Below are 15,854 nucleotides of genomic sequence, written 5' to 3'. Positions count from 1 at the left end.
GGGTGGAACGCATTGCTCCAGCTGGACCCTGCCGTCCCGGGTGTGTTCAACGGGCCCTACCCGCTGGGAATCGACCCGGTAATGACGACTAACTAACTACCAGAATCACATTACTCACCCGATTGTGTGGGACTCCATTCTATTGTGGAGGCAAAAAAAATGTGACATAAGATTTTGCGTCCTGGGTTTGACTTCCCTCAATCAGCTTGTTGTGTCACTCCTAACTGAATGTGCACGTCCGTCTGTTTGGTATTAAATGGGTTGGTTTTCTAGATCTGGAACATCGCCACCAACAAGCTGACCTTCCTGAACTCCTTCAAGATGAAGATGTCCATCATCCTGGGGGTGACGCACATGCTGTTCGAGTCTCCCTCAGTCTCTTCAACCACCTGTAAGTTCCTCCTCAACTCAACTGCTTTAGTTGTCAAATGTGCAAGGAAAATGTGACTTTCCTTGTTGGCAATGAAATGCTTATGTTCCAAGCTCTCCTCAACAATGCAGGTAAGTAAGATAAACAAGTCTGATTTTATTATTTTAAGTATAAAGTACTATCAAAATGAGTTACCAAAAGAGTAAATAATACCAGCATATGAAAAGAAAATGTGGAAAAGAGCACCTAACAGCTGCTGTAGAGGTGAGTTTCCAGAACTGTAAAGAGAGAGAGGGCAGAAAAGAGCAGAAGAGAGCCAGAATTAACACGCTAAACAACTCCACAAAAAGAACGGCGTCCTCCCTGTCTGCTCCCTCCCTCCTGCGTTTCTCTTGCACTCAGGGGTGTTGCTGCATCCAAAAACAGGCACAGTACAGATGTTATCATGTTATCACACAGCAGTTCATTCACTCAGATATGATGGATGGCATCTCTAACACATTACACTCAAATTAAAGCTCTTCAATCGTATCTACAGCAGCTTTAAAACAACAATTACATGGAAAGGAAAAAAGGGAATTTAGTCATTGGCACAACAGAGCCATTTTGTGTTATTTGATGAACTCCATCATGATATCAGTATGGTGCTGCTGCCATAGTGTGTGATTTATAGTATAACGTACATGACACACCCAGAGAGTGTGTTTGGGGGAGAGAGAGAGAGAGAGGGAGAGAGAGAGAGAGAGAGAGAGAGAGAGAGAGAGAGAGAGAGAGAGAGAGAGGGGGGGAGAGAGAGAGAGAGAGAGAGAGTGAGCAAGAGAGAGACAGAGAGAGACACAGAGAGGGAGAGAGTCTGTGAGAGATGTGAGGCCTTGCTGGTATGAATCGAACCCATTGTCCTTTATTGTCCGTGGTGAGCTCCTTGTACAACCAGTGATGTATGATGATGATGGGGACTCATGCGGCCACACACACATCCTAAACCCTTCCTTTGAGCTACTGGTTCTCCCCTTGGCACCAGCATGGGGGGGGGAGTACCCACTGGCAACTCTTCCAAATACAATTTCACTCAACCAACTAGTTCGAAACGAATAAGCAAGTAATGTAACCGTCTAAGTTATGACTGGTTTATATCAGAAACAAACGTGACTGTAGATAAAAAGACAATGATTAAGTTCCATCAGCAGTCAATAGTCTCATTTACATTAAATGTAGGTCATTTAGGAGATGCCTTTATCCAAAACGACTCACAATAAGTACATTTGTCAGAAGAAAGAGAAACAACAATATATCTCAGTCGGTACAGTAAAGATGTTAATGGAAACAAGAGCTAAGCCCTTTCAGTTGCTGGGTTAACCCATTCTCTGCATACAACAAAGATAGCTAGGATAAGATAGTCTCACAACGTCATCCATCATGAACATTATATTTACGTAGAACCAAGCTCCAGAACATTCCAATGTTTAAACATCTAAACAATCTGCTAGTCCCATCCATCATGTAATACACTCGTTTCACCTACACCTCTGCCCATACTTTGACCCTGCTGAAGATGAGGATAACAAGTGAAGACGAAGGCTAATTAGCTGTAGGGCTGCTCCATTATGGAAAAAATCATAATCACGATTATTTTGTTCAATAAAAAAAAACATGATGCATTTTTTCAGCTTTTCTTCATCCATAAAAACATTTTGTGACTGAGAACTTTGAAGTTTCCCCTTCAAAAAATACACACAATTTTCAAATAGAAAAACGTTAAAATAGTAAATAATGTACAAAAATGTATCCATCTGATCATATTGGCAATATCTATAAAACATTTAATCAATAAAAAAAGATTATTTGACCCCATAATCGAAATCAAGATTAAAATTAGATTAATCGCACGGCCCTGACGAGCTGTCCTCCGCAGGTACTTCAAGAAGCCCCTGAACATCTTCCTGGGCTTCATCCCCGAGATCGTGTTCATGTCCAGCCTGTTCGGCTACCTGGTGCTGCTGGTCTTCTACAAGTGGACGGCCTACGACGTGTTCAGCTCCAAGGACGCGCCCAGCCTGCTCATCCACTTCATCAACATGTGTCTGTTCAACTACAACGACCCCACCAACAAGCCTCTGTACTCGGGACAGGTGATCCACCACCCCCACCCCCCCCTCACCTGCCCCCTCCCCTCGTTCTCTCTCAGCGCTCACAGCCGTCTGTCTCTAGTGTTAACCTATCTGTCTGTCTCTTTGGAGTTAACCTGTATGTTTTTCTTTTTTAGAGTTAACCTGTCTGTCTGTCTGTCTATTAAGACGTAACACGTCTGGCTGTCTCTGAAGAGTTAAACCGTCTGTCTCTGTAGAGTTAACCAGTCTGTCTGTCTCTTTAGAGTTAACTTATCAGACTGTCTCTTTGGAGTTAACCTGTCTGTCTGTCTCTGTTGAGATAAGCTGTCCTTTCTGTCTCTGTAAAGTCAACCTGTTTAACTGTCTGTTTAGAGTCAACCTGTCTGGCTGTCTCTGAAGAGTTAACCTGTCTGTCTCTGTACACTAACCTGTATGTCTGTCTCTGTAGAGTTGACGTGTCTCTCTCTGTAGATGTGAACCTGTCTGTCTGTCTGTGTCTAGATGGGGATCCAGATTCTGCTGGTGCTGATAGCCCTAGCATGCGTTCCCTGTATGCTGATAGCCAAAACCCTGGTGCTACGGCGACAGCACTTGTGGAAAGCCAAGCTGGTATGTCCCCCCCCCCCCCTCTCTCTCTCTTTCCCTTTCCCTCCCCCCTCTCTCTCTCTCTGCCCCTCTCCCCCCTCCTTTCTCTCTCTCTCTTACTCTGTCTCCCCCCCCTTCTCTCTCTCTCTTCCCCTGTCCCTTTCCCCCCGTCTCCTCTTCCCACTTTTTGAAGATTATTGATCAGCTCGTTTCACAATAATCAAATTATATTAATATAAGGTATTTGAAATGTGTATGCAGACTGTTGAAATGTATACCGTAAATGATGCACATCTGATATAACAACTTGTGTTCTCTCCTCTGCCCCTCATCTTGGTGTACATTACGCTGTAACGTTGTGCTTGGTCGTGTAACCATGAACCTCTGGCGGCGAGCGAGCCTTGGGAAGGTCCCGTCTGAAGAGTGCATTTCCAAAACACGTGGAACCAGCGATCATTCATCGTCTCAAGAAACATCTTGAAATCTGGTCGTAAATTGATATCAGCCACAGGCTGAACGCAACACGCGTATTGAGTAATACAAAACAAAAACAAACAAAAATAATTAAGATAGTTTCATGTGTTTTGGAAATGGAACTCGTCATCGTGTCCCCAAACACCGGTTGAGATGTCCCGACATCTCAACCGGTGTGTGGATCACCCCCCCCCCCCCCCACACCACCTCCCCTAACTTCCTCCCACCTCCCCCCTCCCTCCCCCCCTGCCTCCCAAGGCTGGCTCACGCTGGACACAGCTCTTGTTGGCTCTTGTATCTAGGCCCTGAAGCGGGCAGAAGCGGCTGCGGAGAGTCTAGCGCAGCCGTCTTTAGAGCAAACAGGCGCGTCCTCATCCGTCTCCGGACTCACCCAACAGGGCACCCAGAAGTTTGGGGGCGTGCGCGTGGGCAACGGCCCCACGGAGGACGAGGCTGGCATCGTCGATCATGACCAGCTCTCCCAGCACTCGGAGGACGGAGACGAGGTGAGGCCGCGCGTGAGGCCGCGTGTGAGGCCGGCGGAGGCCATGTGTGAGGCCGCGCGTGAGGCCGGCGGAGGCCATGTGTGAGGCCGCGCGTGAGGCCCGTGACTGCTGACATGCACCGAGAATCCCCCCCCCTGGGCGCGGTTCAGTGTGTGGTGTGAATGGGGACCTTATCGCGTCATCTGTTGAGATCCCACAGGCCTCACAGGAGAAGGGAGCTTATTGTTTAGTCCTCACTGGGCCTGAACCAAAATACACAACAACAACAACAACAACAACAACAACAGACGGTACTCTAAGGACCGAAGGGGTTAGACAAGGGGACAAATGACATGTATCTACCGGGGGCAACACATGAAAGTAAATGTGGTGTTGGGATACACCATAACTACCGTGACCACCCACGAAGTCGATCAAAAAGACAGGAAAGAAAAATAGGGAAAGGGAAAAGGGAAAGTATCCCCCTCACTGTTTTCCCTTACAATTGACTGACCATACACTAATTAATCCCACTAACATCCCACTTAGTCTTTCCCTTTATCCACCCGACTGTCACGGTACCTTTCCCTATCTCACACACATGGGTCTAACACTGTCCCACATCATTTCTCAAGATCTTAAGAAGGTCAATTGTGACATTACCGACTTCCCGAAGGGTACTCCTGCCTCCTTTCCTAAAGCGCATAGCACCGAATCCACGGTATTGTCTGTTATTTCAGACCACCCGGATCACTGCCCGGGTGTACCCAGGGCTAGGGTGCTGTCTCACAGAGGAGGGCAGCGTGGATCGGACGGAAAGGAAAAGTTGTAGATAAGGGAGAACGTAAACAGGGAGTCGGTTTGCATGAGAAAGCCATCCCAGTGAGTCAGCACAGCTCCGAGTGGAATTTCGGAAAAAACATCCCCTATCATATAATGTATGAATACGGTGGTCTCACAGGTCGACTCATTCATAAATCAAAGCTGTAGCGTTGAGACATATAGACTTGCTTATATAATCATAATGATCCATTTTCATGCAAGATGAGGTCCGTTACTGGAATAGCCTGATTATTCTAGTGATATGTAGTGATAGCAGTGATATGGAGTGGTAGGGACATGTATAGTGGTTTTAGTGATATGTAGTGGTAGTAGTGCTATGTCATGGTTGTTCGGAGTAGTAATGTACTGTATGTGTAGGAGGAATCATACCTTAATGTTTTAATAATAACATCCATACAATCCCTTTTGATCCAATATCCAACACACACTGACTAATGGGGTCTGTAGCAATGTGTTTAGTTTGAATACTCACCAATGTTCTCGTATTGCATACCTGCTTCACACTTACAAGCACACTACTCCGTGTCCTGCTGCTAACCTTTGACCTCTGCTTACTTTCAAGCATGCGGAGGAAGAGCCGGTAAGAGATAAAAAATAAATGACCCTGTTACTGCATGTTTTTGACAAAGTCTGTCTTTCTGTATGTCTTTTTGTCTGTCTGTCTATCTATCTATCTGTCTGTCTGTCTGTCTGTCTGTCTGTCTGTCTGTCTGTCTGTCTGTCTGTCTGTCTGTCTGTCTGTCTGTCTGTCTGTCTGTCTGTCTGTCTGTCTGTCTGTCTGTCTGTCTGTCTGTTTGTCCTCCTGTCTGTGCCTGAGGTCTCTGTCTCCAATCAAATCTTCCGGTACTCTCTTCTCAAGCTAGCCCCGAGCAGTGTGTGTGTGTGTGTGTGTGTGTGTGTGTGTGTGTGTGTGTGTGTGTGTGTGTGTGTGTGTGTGTGCGGCGTGCGTGCGTGCGCGCGTGCCTGTGTGCATGTGTTTGCCTTTCTCTCTGTTTGTGTTATGGAAGATTGATGCAGGGAGCGTTTCTGATGAGCATAGATCAGAACGCAAGAGGGCAATACAATGCTGGGCTTTCATGGTACGACGCATTTATGTTTTAATGTGTATGTCTGCGATCCAACGTTTTTCATTGCCGAAACATGAGCAGCCAAGCGTGGTGAAAAGTGTCTTTGTACGATCAAAACACTTTTGGCCGAACTGTTCCTTCGGTTACTTCACCCGACGGTAAAAACAACAAGAACATGATGACGGGCTGGAACGGTGAAGCCCTGATATTCCACTCGGACGTAATATCCATCATGCCAGGCGGTCGCACCCCCCCCCCCCTCCACGCACTACCTCCATGATGGCATGGGTTGGCCCCCGCGTTGTTTTTATTCACCGCTTTGGTCTTACTGCCCCCCCCTCCACCACCACCACCGCCCCTGCCCCCCCCCGCCCCCCCCCACCCCCCCCCCTTCTCCGACCCAGCGGGAACAATGAGCGGTGGTTCCGTGAACTGTTCCTCTGGGGGTCCGGAGAACAAAGGACAAGCCATGGAAAGAGGAAGCCAGGTCTCCCCTACCCCTGCCCGAGCCAAGACAAACCCAGAGAGAGAGAGAGAGAGAGAGGGGGAGAGAGAGAGAGAGAGAGAGAGAGAGAGAGAGAGAGAGAGAGAGAGAGAGAGAAACAGAGTGATAATGAGACAAAAACACAGAGAGAGAGAGAGAGAGACAGATCCACAGAGAGTGAGATGGAGAGTAAGCCAGAGAGAGATGGGGAGTAAGACATGGAGAGTGAGACAGAGAGAGAGATAGTGGCTGAGAGAGAGAAAGACAGGAACACAGAGAGAGAGAGAGATGGAGAGTAAGACAGAGAGAGAGAGAAACAGAAACGCATACAGAGAGATGGAGAGTGAGACAGAGAGAGACAGAGAGATTGAGCGTGAGACAGAGAGAGAGAGAGAGAACGGTACCTCCCGGATCACACCCACCCCTGCAGCTCGAGCTGGGGAAGGAAAAGGCGACACTCGCTTCGGGAAGCAGGCAATGGTTCTAGCAGCCCTGTACAATACACAAACAAGATCCTGCCGGTGATACTGCTGTGTGTGTGTGCGAACGAAGAGGAGAAGATTACATCCACCCATGCACACACACACACACACACACACACACACACACACACACACACACACACACACACACACACACACACACACACACACACGAACACAGGCATCCATATAGCAGATGTACTGTATATGGTAATTGTGCCTGGGCTGAGATGGACCTGAGGCTGTGGAGGTCATGTTGTTGCGATAAGAGGAGTTCCATGGCCGGCGGTTTCCCCATTCCCCATTTGCGCGGCAAATCTGATGCGCAAGTGATCTCATTGTTATGATTGGCCTGCAACCTGAATTCCTGGCCAATCAAGAGTGTTTCTATATAGCATTGCGTGTGAAAACAAACAGTTTTCAGCCACAGCAGTCTGCATGTGGCTGGTCAACGATTTATTGCCAAAAGAACAGCAATGGTATAGTTGGCATCACTGGTAGGAAATGGTTCCCTAGTCCCAAACAAACACTGTTTTGTGCCATCATTTCTAAGATCACTTATGAACATAACATACTAACCTCGAGAACCGTCTTCTTACCTAAAACCGGACCAAATGAACCATAAAAGAACGGAGAAGTAGAACGCAAACGTCTACCTTTTTCAGTCTCCGGGATTGGTTGTTTGTGTTTCTTTGTTTGTGTGCCTGTGTAGATGTGTCGTGTGTGTGTGTGTGTGTGTGTGTGTGCGTGTTCGTGTGTGCGTGTGCCTGTGTGTGTGTCATCAAGCATGTTGTTCTCTGTGCTCCAGTTTGACTTCGGGGACGTGGCCGTCCACCAGGCCATCCACACCATAGAGTACTGTCTGGGCTGCATCTCCAACACCGCCTCCTACCTCCGGCTCTGGGCCCTCAGCCTCGCACACGCACGTGAGTCCACAGAACCGTGCACGTGCACGCGCACTCGAATAATGCACCTATAGTAGAATATATTAAAACTTAGTGAAGTATAGAATATTTAAGTATAGTGTCAGATAGCAGTTATTAACCTATGCATCAGTGTATTCTAATATAGTATGGTGTAGTTTTGTGTGGTGTATAGTATAGTGTAGTGAAGTATAGTTGAAGCAAAAAAATAAAACTGTTAACAGAAACATGCTGATACCTCCAAATATCTGACAAAATGACACATTATATTGGCATCGAGAGATCCCAATATAAATGTGAGTAATCTAGTCGTGATTGATTTTAGATGTCCAACTGCGTTATTGTCCGACATGCTGTCTAATTTAGCCTACTGCATGCTGCAAGACTTTATCCAAAGCAGAATGTCGATTGTCTTTAAACTTGCAAACCATTTCAATATTAGATTGAATTTAAAATATATACATGTGAAAACTACAGAAAGCAAACATGTTACCAACATCCCTAATGATGCTAAATATAATATTTGACACAAATAAACATTTATAATCATTAGGCACTTAGTGTGCATTCATGACCTGACAGGAAGCCCTAGAGTACACAACAGTAAGAGTTCACTCACTTTGAGCATGGCGCCTGCATTGAGGCTGTTCTGTCGGCTTTCTGTGAGGGACTGTTCTATTATACCGCCTCGAGAACACTTCTTGTTCTCGTTTGCTGGCGACAAAGCCATTCTTTCTCTCCTCAACTTTGGCTCATTGTGTGGAAAACAAGCAGAACTTTACACCCCGCCCGCAGTTGTAAAAGCCGGGGAGAAACCGGTGCAGAAAGTGCAAGACTTGGTTTAACCCGAGCGATGTTGCTCATTACTCAGAGTATACCTGCCAGCTCCTCCAGGATGTCTCACAATAGGAACATCGTGTCTGAGATTCACCTCAAAAGACCAGACTCATGCTTACCAGGACGTTATTTGGTGCGTTTCACAGCTCTTCAATTCAATTCAATTCAATTGTATTTGTTTCGCCCTTAATCACAGATACAGTCTCAAAGGGCTTAACAGTCCATTTATTAAAGTTATACACTTTTGATTGACTGAAATATCGACCCATCTTGCACAAATGCAGTTCATTTCTCAGGTATTTGTTGGTACAGTTTAAAGTAGCACTAGGGCCAACCGCGTAGCAGGTGGTTGGTGGTGCCTGTTGGTACACGGTGGATCACCCCTGTATGTTGCGGTCCTACAGAGCTGTCGGAGGTGCTGTGGACCATGGTCATGCACCTGGGCCTGGCGTCCAGCAGCGGGGGCGGCTTCTTCGCGCTGACCATCATCTTCGCGGCCTTCGCCGTGCTCACAGTCTGCATCCTGCTCATCATGGAGGGACTGTCGGCCTTCCTGCACGCCCTGCGTCTTCACTGGTGAGTCAAGCTCGCTCACACACACACACACACTGGCCCACACACAGACCTGCGTGTTTCTGTTTGGGTGTGTTCTCTTCATGTTACATTTGTTTATTAGTACTATTGTATTTGTTGCATGCTGTCCGTATCTGTTTGGGCAGATACGTCCAAACAGGATTAGGAGCAAAGCTGATAGCAGAGAGCCATGAAGTCACATGACTGAACTGTGGTCATCACATGATGTAGGAGAAACATTCAAAACAATGGGAATAAAATATGAACAGAGTAGCACATCGGACAAACAAACAGAGACTCGGATGTTTAAAGGGGTACACACACAAACACAGATGCAAACCATTACTTATTACCAATTAAAAAAAATCCCCAAAAGAAAAGCCAAACCTTTAACCAAATCTGGTTTTGAAAACATTCGAGTAAATGTCGATTTTGCGACTGGTTATTGGAGGAGAACGATGTTACTGGTTAGTTAAGGAAGCTGCGGTGTAAAGCACTTGGGCCAGTAGCTCCTTCTGACGGCTGACACTCTGCAGACCTGCTGGCCTGTTTCTCTTCTGTCAGGTCTTGGCACCTTCCCCTCATTTCTCACTCACTCTCTATCTAGAACAAACTCATCCCTGCAGCCATTACCATACGTCTGGGAACAAGTTAAACTGGTAGTTAAAGAGAACTGGACTACTTTGGGTTGAGAACGATTTAAAAGGTCCAATCTAAAATACACAATGACCGTTAAAATTGAAATGGTAGAACACATCTTGACATAACAAGCGAGTCAGGTTAGTTTACACGGTAAAGGACTCCATGGATTGACATCAAGTAGCAATAGCAATAGCTCAGGCTATAAGTTTTTTTTTCTACATTTGTATTTGAGATTGTACCGTACAGTGTACACTGTTCAGTGAGTAGTCATTCCTAAGATTGCTGTGCCAAACCTCTTTTGCTGCAATGGAACATTCTGGCGCCCGGGATGAGTGAGAATGCCCTGTTTATTTTCTCTAAGCCTTCGTGTTTGAACGCAGCGCCTTACCTCATGATTCTGTAGTGAGTGTGAGTGTGTGTGTGTGTGTGTGTGTGTGTGTGTGTGTGTGTGTGTGTGTGTGTGTGTGTTTGTGTGGGGGGTGGAAGCATGCAGTGTTTTCGTTGGATAGAAGAGAAGGACTTAATGTTTAAAAGCTTGTGTCTTCTCCAAGGTTGATTTATGTTCACAGGTGGATGGAAGTGGAACTCCTCTTATCAAAGATTCACACTAAACACTTGCTCTAGTCAAGGCAGGGAGGCGAAGAGGAGAGACAGATAGACAGAGAGTAGGTTAAAATGCCAGAACGCTGCGATGTACTTGTTGAGTATTAGAGCAGTTTAAGCTATGTCTGTCCTTGGCTTGGGACCATCTGTGGTGGCGTTGCCCTCAGGGATTGGGAGTTGATACCGAAAAGTGTTTTCCCAAACTATTTAGATGTTACCTGTCTGTGAAACACCGACACAGGCACAAACACGCAAACACACACACACACACACACACATACACACACACACACACACACACACACACAAACACAAACATAAACACACACCCAGCCTGCACATGTTCTCCCCGTGTAGGATGGGGTTTGGATGTCATGCAGCGACATGATCTACGTCTGACAGTGAACAGATCCCAGAGCTGTAAGGATTTGCTGTGTTTGTCAGGCCGAGCTGAGGCCCATAGCTACTGTGTAGACACAGCTATAGCCCCTCCCACTCTCAGGTAGCTTTCACCGCTCGTACCAGGTGACCTACAATCCAAGTAAGAAAATACACCTTGATCGGGGATAGAAAGAGGTGATCAGAAACGGTCGGATTCCCTTCTTTGCTGGCGGGGTTGCCATGGATACAACATTCCAGATCCGGACGAATTTCAGAGTGTGGAGCAGATGGGGTCATGCTGTGTTTACCCATCTGGGCTGGACTGAACCGCTGTTATAGGCACGCTCGCACGCACACACATACACATAGACACACACACACATACAGACACACACACACACACACACACACACACACATGCGCTAGGTACAGCCCGGTCAGCCCACATGGATCCAGCCTATTTTCCAGAGTGTCCAGCAATGGGAAGAGGAATGGGAGTGCTCTTTCCTAAATGTCGGCTCAACTCTGGCAGGAGAAATATTTACCGGGTTTCGGAGACATTCCTGAGCACTCCCATACCTTTGACCTTTGCTCACAGAATGGGTCTTTTTTAATAGATCTTACATTTTCTTCTAAAGGAGTTCCCTGACGATCTGCTTCAGATCGTTTACTATCGGTTTGAAGGGATCCCTGCCCCAGTTCATAATGTGTGTATGTGAGCTGCCATATTCAGTAATCAGGACGGAATATGGACCGAGGTCATGTGACCCAGATGCTGACCTAACGGTAGTGAGGGGGTCGAGACTATCCGCAGGAATAATGAGGAGAATCCTCAGAAGTCTTGATTATGATCTAATCATGTGTGCAGGCTCAGAGTTCTCCAATAAGATGGTTGACTCTACTGCAAGTCACGGCTCATTTGGTTCCCTGAATGGAGGCATCTGTTGAGGAGAAGTCTCAACTAGTGACCGGTTTGTCTAGTGCTCTGCAGCAGTGCGATCATGCTGTACTTCACTGAGACGAGGCAAGCAACGCGCGCGGCAGGTCGGGGTCCTACGAAGTAAAGCTACAACCCAGATATGGTCGGACTACAGGAGTCTGCGTCTTCTTCAACAGCTACAATAAACAATCAACCCTTTGGCCGTTCTTCAACAAGGAAAGAGCCCGATGCTTTACAGTGGTTGCTCTTTAAAGATCACGTGTGTGTTTCAGTCGCTTCTTCTCTGCTGCTGTGTATTCATCAGAGCTCCCAAGGCCGTTCTTACAACATTCAAGCTGAGCCTAGATGGTCATCCGGACTGAACACATGATGTGCCCGTAGAAAAAGAATAAAGAAGAATAAACCCTTCCTTCTTTCTCTCGGCAAGGGTGTGAGCCCCGAACCGAGTGCTGTTGTACCACGGCCGGTGAACATGGGAGTGGGGTGAGAGGTGTGCGCTATGTAAGGAGTAAACCACCAGTGGGTCCCGTTATTCGAAAACACCGTACGACAGGAGGGGGGGTTGTGTGATGCAGAACAGGTGACGCTCATACGACATCTTCCACTGAAGTGATAGTTGAAGAAGAAGTGGTGATACATTTAGAAGAAAGGAATGCCTCAAGTAAGGGAATCTGAATCGAATAAGGAAACAATCAGTTTGATGGTGATTTGGTCAGAGCCATTCTTCATCCTTAAACTATTAAACGAGGCAAGTGTGAGGCAGAATACATTCCTGGCCCTCTCTCCTCCCTCTCGTTATCCGAGCCCAGGAATCCGAGTCCAGCCGTTGTTGGGATAAGTCATGCTGTACACAATTAAAGTCCATAAAAAAACAAAAACTTTGCACTTTGCTTGAACACATGCCCTCCTCCCAGTTCAACATCTGAAGTCATCTGTTAGCTGGGTTCAGCTGTGATGGCGTGATGTCGCCTTGTGGAATTCAAAAGAGTGCCACCTGTTCCTCTAACAACCTCCCGATGTACCCGCAGCCCGGCTGCCACAGTCCCCCACTCTCTGTGTCTTCATGTATGTGGAATGATATGATACAAGCTGACCTCCTGTTTCTGTGTGTCCATCTTGTCCCCAGGGTGGAGTTCCAGAACAAGTTCTACTGCGGCCAGGGCTTCAAGTTTGTTCCATTCTCCTTCGAGAGCATCCTTGACGGCCGCTTCGACGAGTGAAAAAAACAAAAAAGACGATCCCCAAGCATTCCTTCCATGTGTGTGAACGTCTTCGTTTGTGTATGGGCATGATTGCACTGCAGGTCCTCTCTCGCCCTCTAGTGCACATAAAGTGTTTGTGTTGGTCGGAACCCTTATTACAGATAATTTCACTATCATGTTACGTGACTGTGTTAAAGCTGCTTTTCCGTGGTAATAAAGTAGGGGAAAAAAAACGTCACATTAATAATTATTATTTATTTACATTCCAAAAATACAGAGTTGAAGTACAAGCTTCCAAGACTTAAACTTCGTACTTATTAAAAGATAAATATAAGACGGATTGATCGATGATGGGAAATCCAACATTCACTGCCACGGGGTAAAACCAAGATTCGATTGGCCAATGGTTAGGCGAGAACTGAATATTTCCACAATCCACACAAATCATAGTATAATGCATGGCTGCCCCTACTACCTTTATGATCAAATGTAGGCTTATAAGTAAGTAGCACCATGTTAGCCTAGGGCTACTCTGTGGCTCGTTGTTAGCCATCAGACGGAGCCGTTGTGAATCTATTGGTCAGGTGACCGCCCCCTCCCCGTCCTAGAGTACAGTAGATGGTTGTTTGTGTGTCGCGTTGTGGCATTCCTCTCAATCAGTTGTGCGTTGCGGTTTCTGTGTTGTTCAAAATCATCCTTTTGCTGTCACCGTGGTAACAGTGCATGTGAGACTTTGGCGGTTGCCATCATGAAATGTGGTAGGCTATTCCGTTTGTGATCAGGAAAATGTGAAGTACGAGTACAGAATAAAAAAAGAGTTCTTGAAGCGAATCATATTTATTTATTTATTACGGATGTTCATTTTGTGGTGGTGTGTGTGTTTCGATGTACATGAAACTGAAGGAGGAAGTGGTTCTTGTTCAGCTGTCTGGTCTGTGGCGCCCAGTTGCATGCACATAGACGTTTCAGTGTATTGTGATCAATATTAAAGGGACTTGGGGATTCAACTGTGTCCTGTCTTATGTTAACTGTTGAATTGTTAATGTTTAAACCAACAGGAACAAGCATACAGTACCCTGAATAGGTTCTTTGTATCTGGAAAAAAATACCAGCAAATAACTTCCAAAATCATCATTGTCATCATCATCACAGAGTTTTGGGACATTTCGACTAAATGATTGTGCACTAATATCTAGTAATTAAGCATCTGCCGTGGTTGGGGAAACAAAAAGAGTTGACTGTCTTAAGATAGTAGGCCTACCCTTGTTATCCCCTTCCAGGGTAGGCTAAGGAGTACAATGCTACAAATTATAATCCTAATGTTAATAATCACAAAAGTAATCCTGAGCATGAAAATCCTCTAATTTTGATGATACGAATGATGATACTAAATGATAAACCTAATCCTACAGAATACCCCAGTGACGCCACACACTGACATCTGCGTATTAAACCCTATAGGCGTCGATTACGGGGGACGGGGGGGACATGTCCCCCCCACTATTTGAAATACGAATTTTGTCCCCACCAGTTTTAAAAATGTGCAAACCAATTGCGACTGAAAAAATCCCCACATACTAAACCGAAATCGTCGAGTCTAAAATCATGCGATAGGCGCGCTCAAAGACATCATTTATTAGATAGGCCTACCTAATAAACCGTTGGAACACACAAGACCGGAACCCATAGCAACGCCGGTAAACAAACCCCGACTCCCGAGAAGCCCAATCCCTGCTATGAGCTCCCCGCGCTACGGCCATCCGGAGGCACACAGAGCTTTTGGCCGTGATATTATATATACAATTATATTATATTATATTATATACTATTATATATAGAGCTCCGAGAGTCGCAAACGGCAACAATCACTTTCTCCTCCATGCTGCAGTACACCCCGGACTGCACTGCGCTGAGTTTGACGGTTGAACGCTGATTGGCTGTTACGTTACACATGTCACTCAGTGGCCACGCTGTTGAACGCTGATTGGCTGTCATCACGCGAAATTCGTGTCAAAGTTTAAATTTGTCGTGCCACAAATCCTCGTGAACGCGCTCGCCTGTGCACGGCGAAAGTGTGGCGCGACAAATCAAAAAAATTCGCCCGATACGCGTCTATACGTTCACTTTGTATGGGATCTTGTCGTCCCGTTGCGTTTGGTGTGAACGCACTGGAGAAGTTTCAAGACAGACAGCCAAAATTGACATTTTTATTCAGAAAATAGCCGGTCCTTTTGCTTCCTATAAAAAGCATGTTTGTGACACTGGATATCGATATGGATACGTCATCTAGCCTGCATGTGGAGGGCCACATAGGGTAAGAAATTGGTTTACGTAAACTTTGCTGCTGGTTCTGTTTGCTCGTGAATCGTGATGACCTGGCCAAAGGTTACCCACGGTCCTAAGCGATTTTGATCTGATTCTGGTTGCTCCAGTTAGTATGCATTGTATATATAGATTGCAGCTAGTAGCAGCTACACACGGTGCGATTGCTATGCCAATGTGGTTATAGTGGGTTTTGTCTGATTGAGATATGTGACGACTTGGAGCCCGGTAGACCTATCCTGACATAAATATGTTCTCGCATAACCTGTGTGATTATCCTAAACTGAAGGGGATTTTATTTGCGGACAATTTTCTTATGATGTTGTAACGAGTGAAGTCTAGGTCCTTCGCAAGTGTTTACTGGTGGTCAGGATTTGGCAGATGCAATTCTCCTCTGGGTGCTTGTATTTTTCTTCTTTTTTTAATGCAGCATAACATATGCTACCAGCAGCCCTTGCTCGTCTTCAAAAGGCTGATGCTCAGTACCTCGTTTCATTTCGTACCCCCTTTACAGTCTGGCATTGTTTGTCTGG

The 15,854-nt window shown here is 46.1% G+C and overlaps 1 pseudogene; it reads left to right on the top strand.

The window, feature by feature from the left end:
• The window catches only part of LOC132446187 (V-type proton ATPase 116 kDa subunit a 1-like), a 22,810-nt pseudogene extending 8,804 nt beyond the window's left edge, over positions 1-14,006 (top strand).
• Positions 14,007-15,854: the final 1,848 nt, after the last annotated feature.

This window comes from Gadus macrocephalus, chromosome 18 (genome assembly GCF_031168955.1).
Source record: "Gadus macrocephalus chromosome 18, ASM3116895v1".
NCBI classification, from domain to species: domain Eukaryota; kingdom Metazoa; phylum Chordata; class Actinopteri; order Gadiformes; family Gadidae; genus Gadus; species Gadus macrocephalus.
This window is presented reverse-complemented; position numbering and strand designations above follow the sequence as displayed.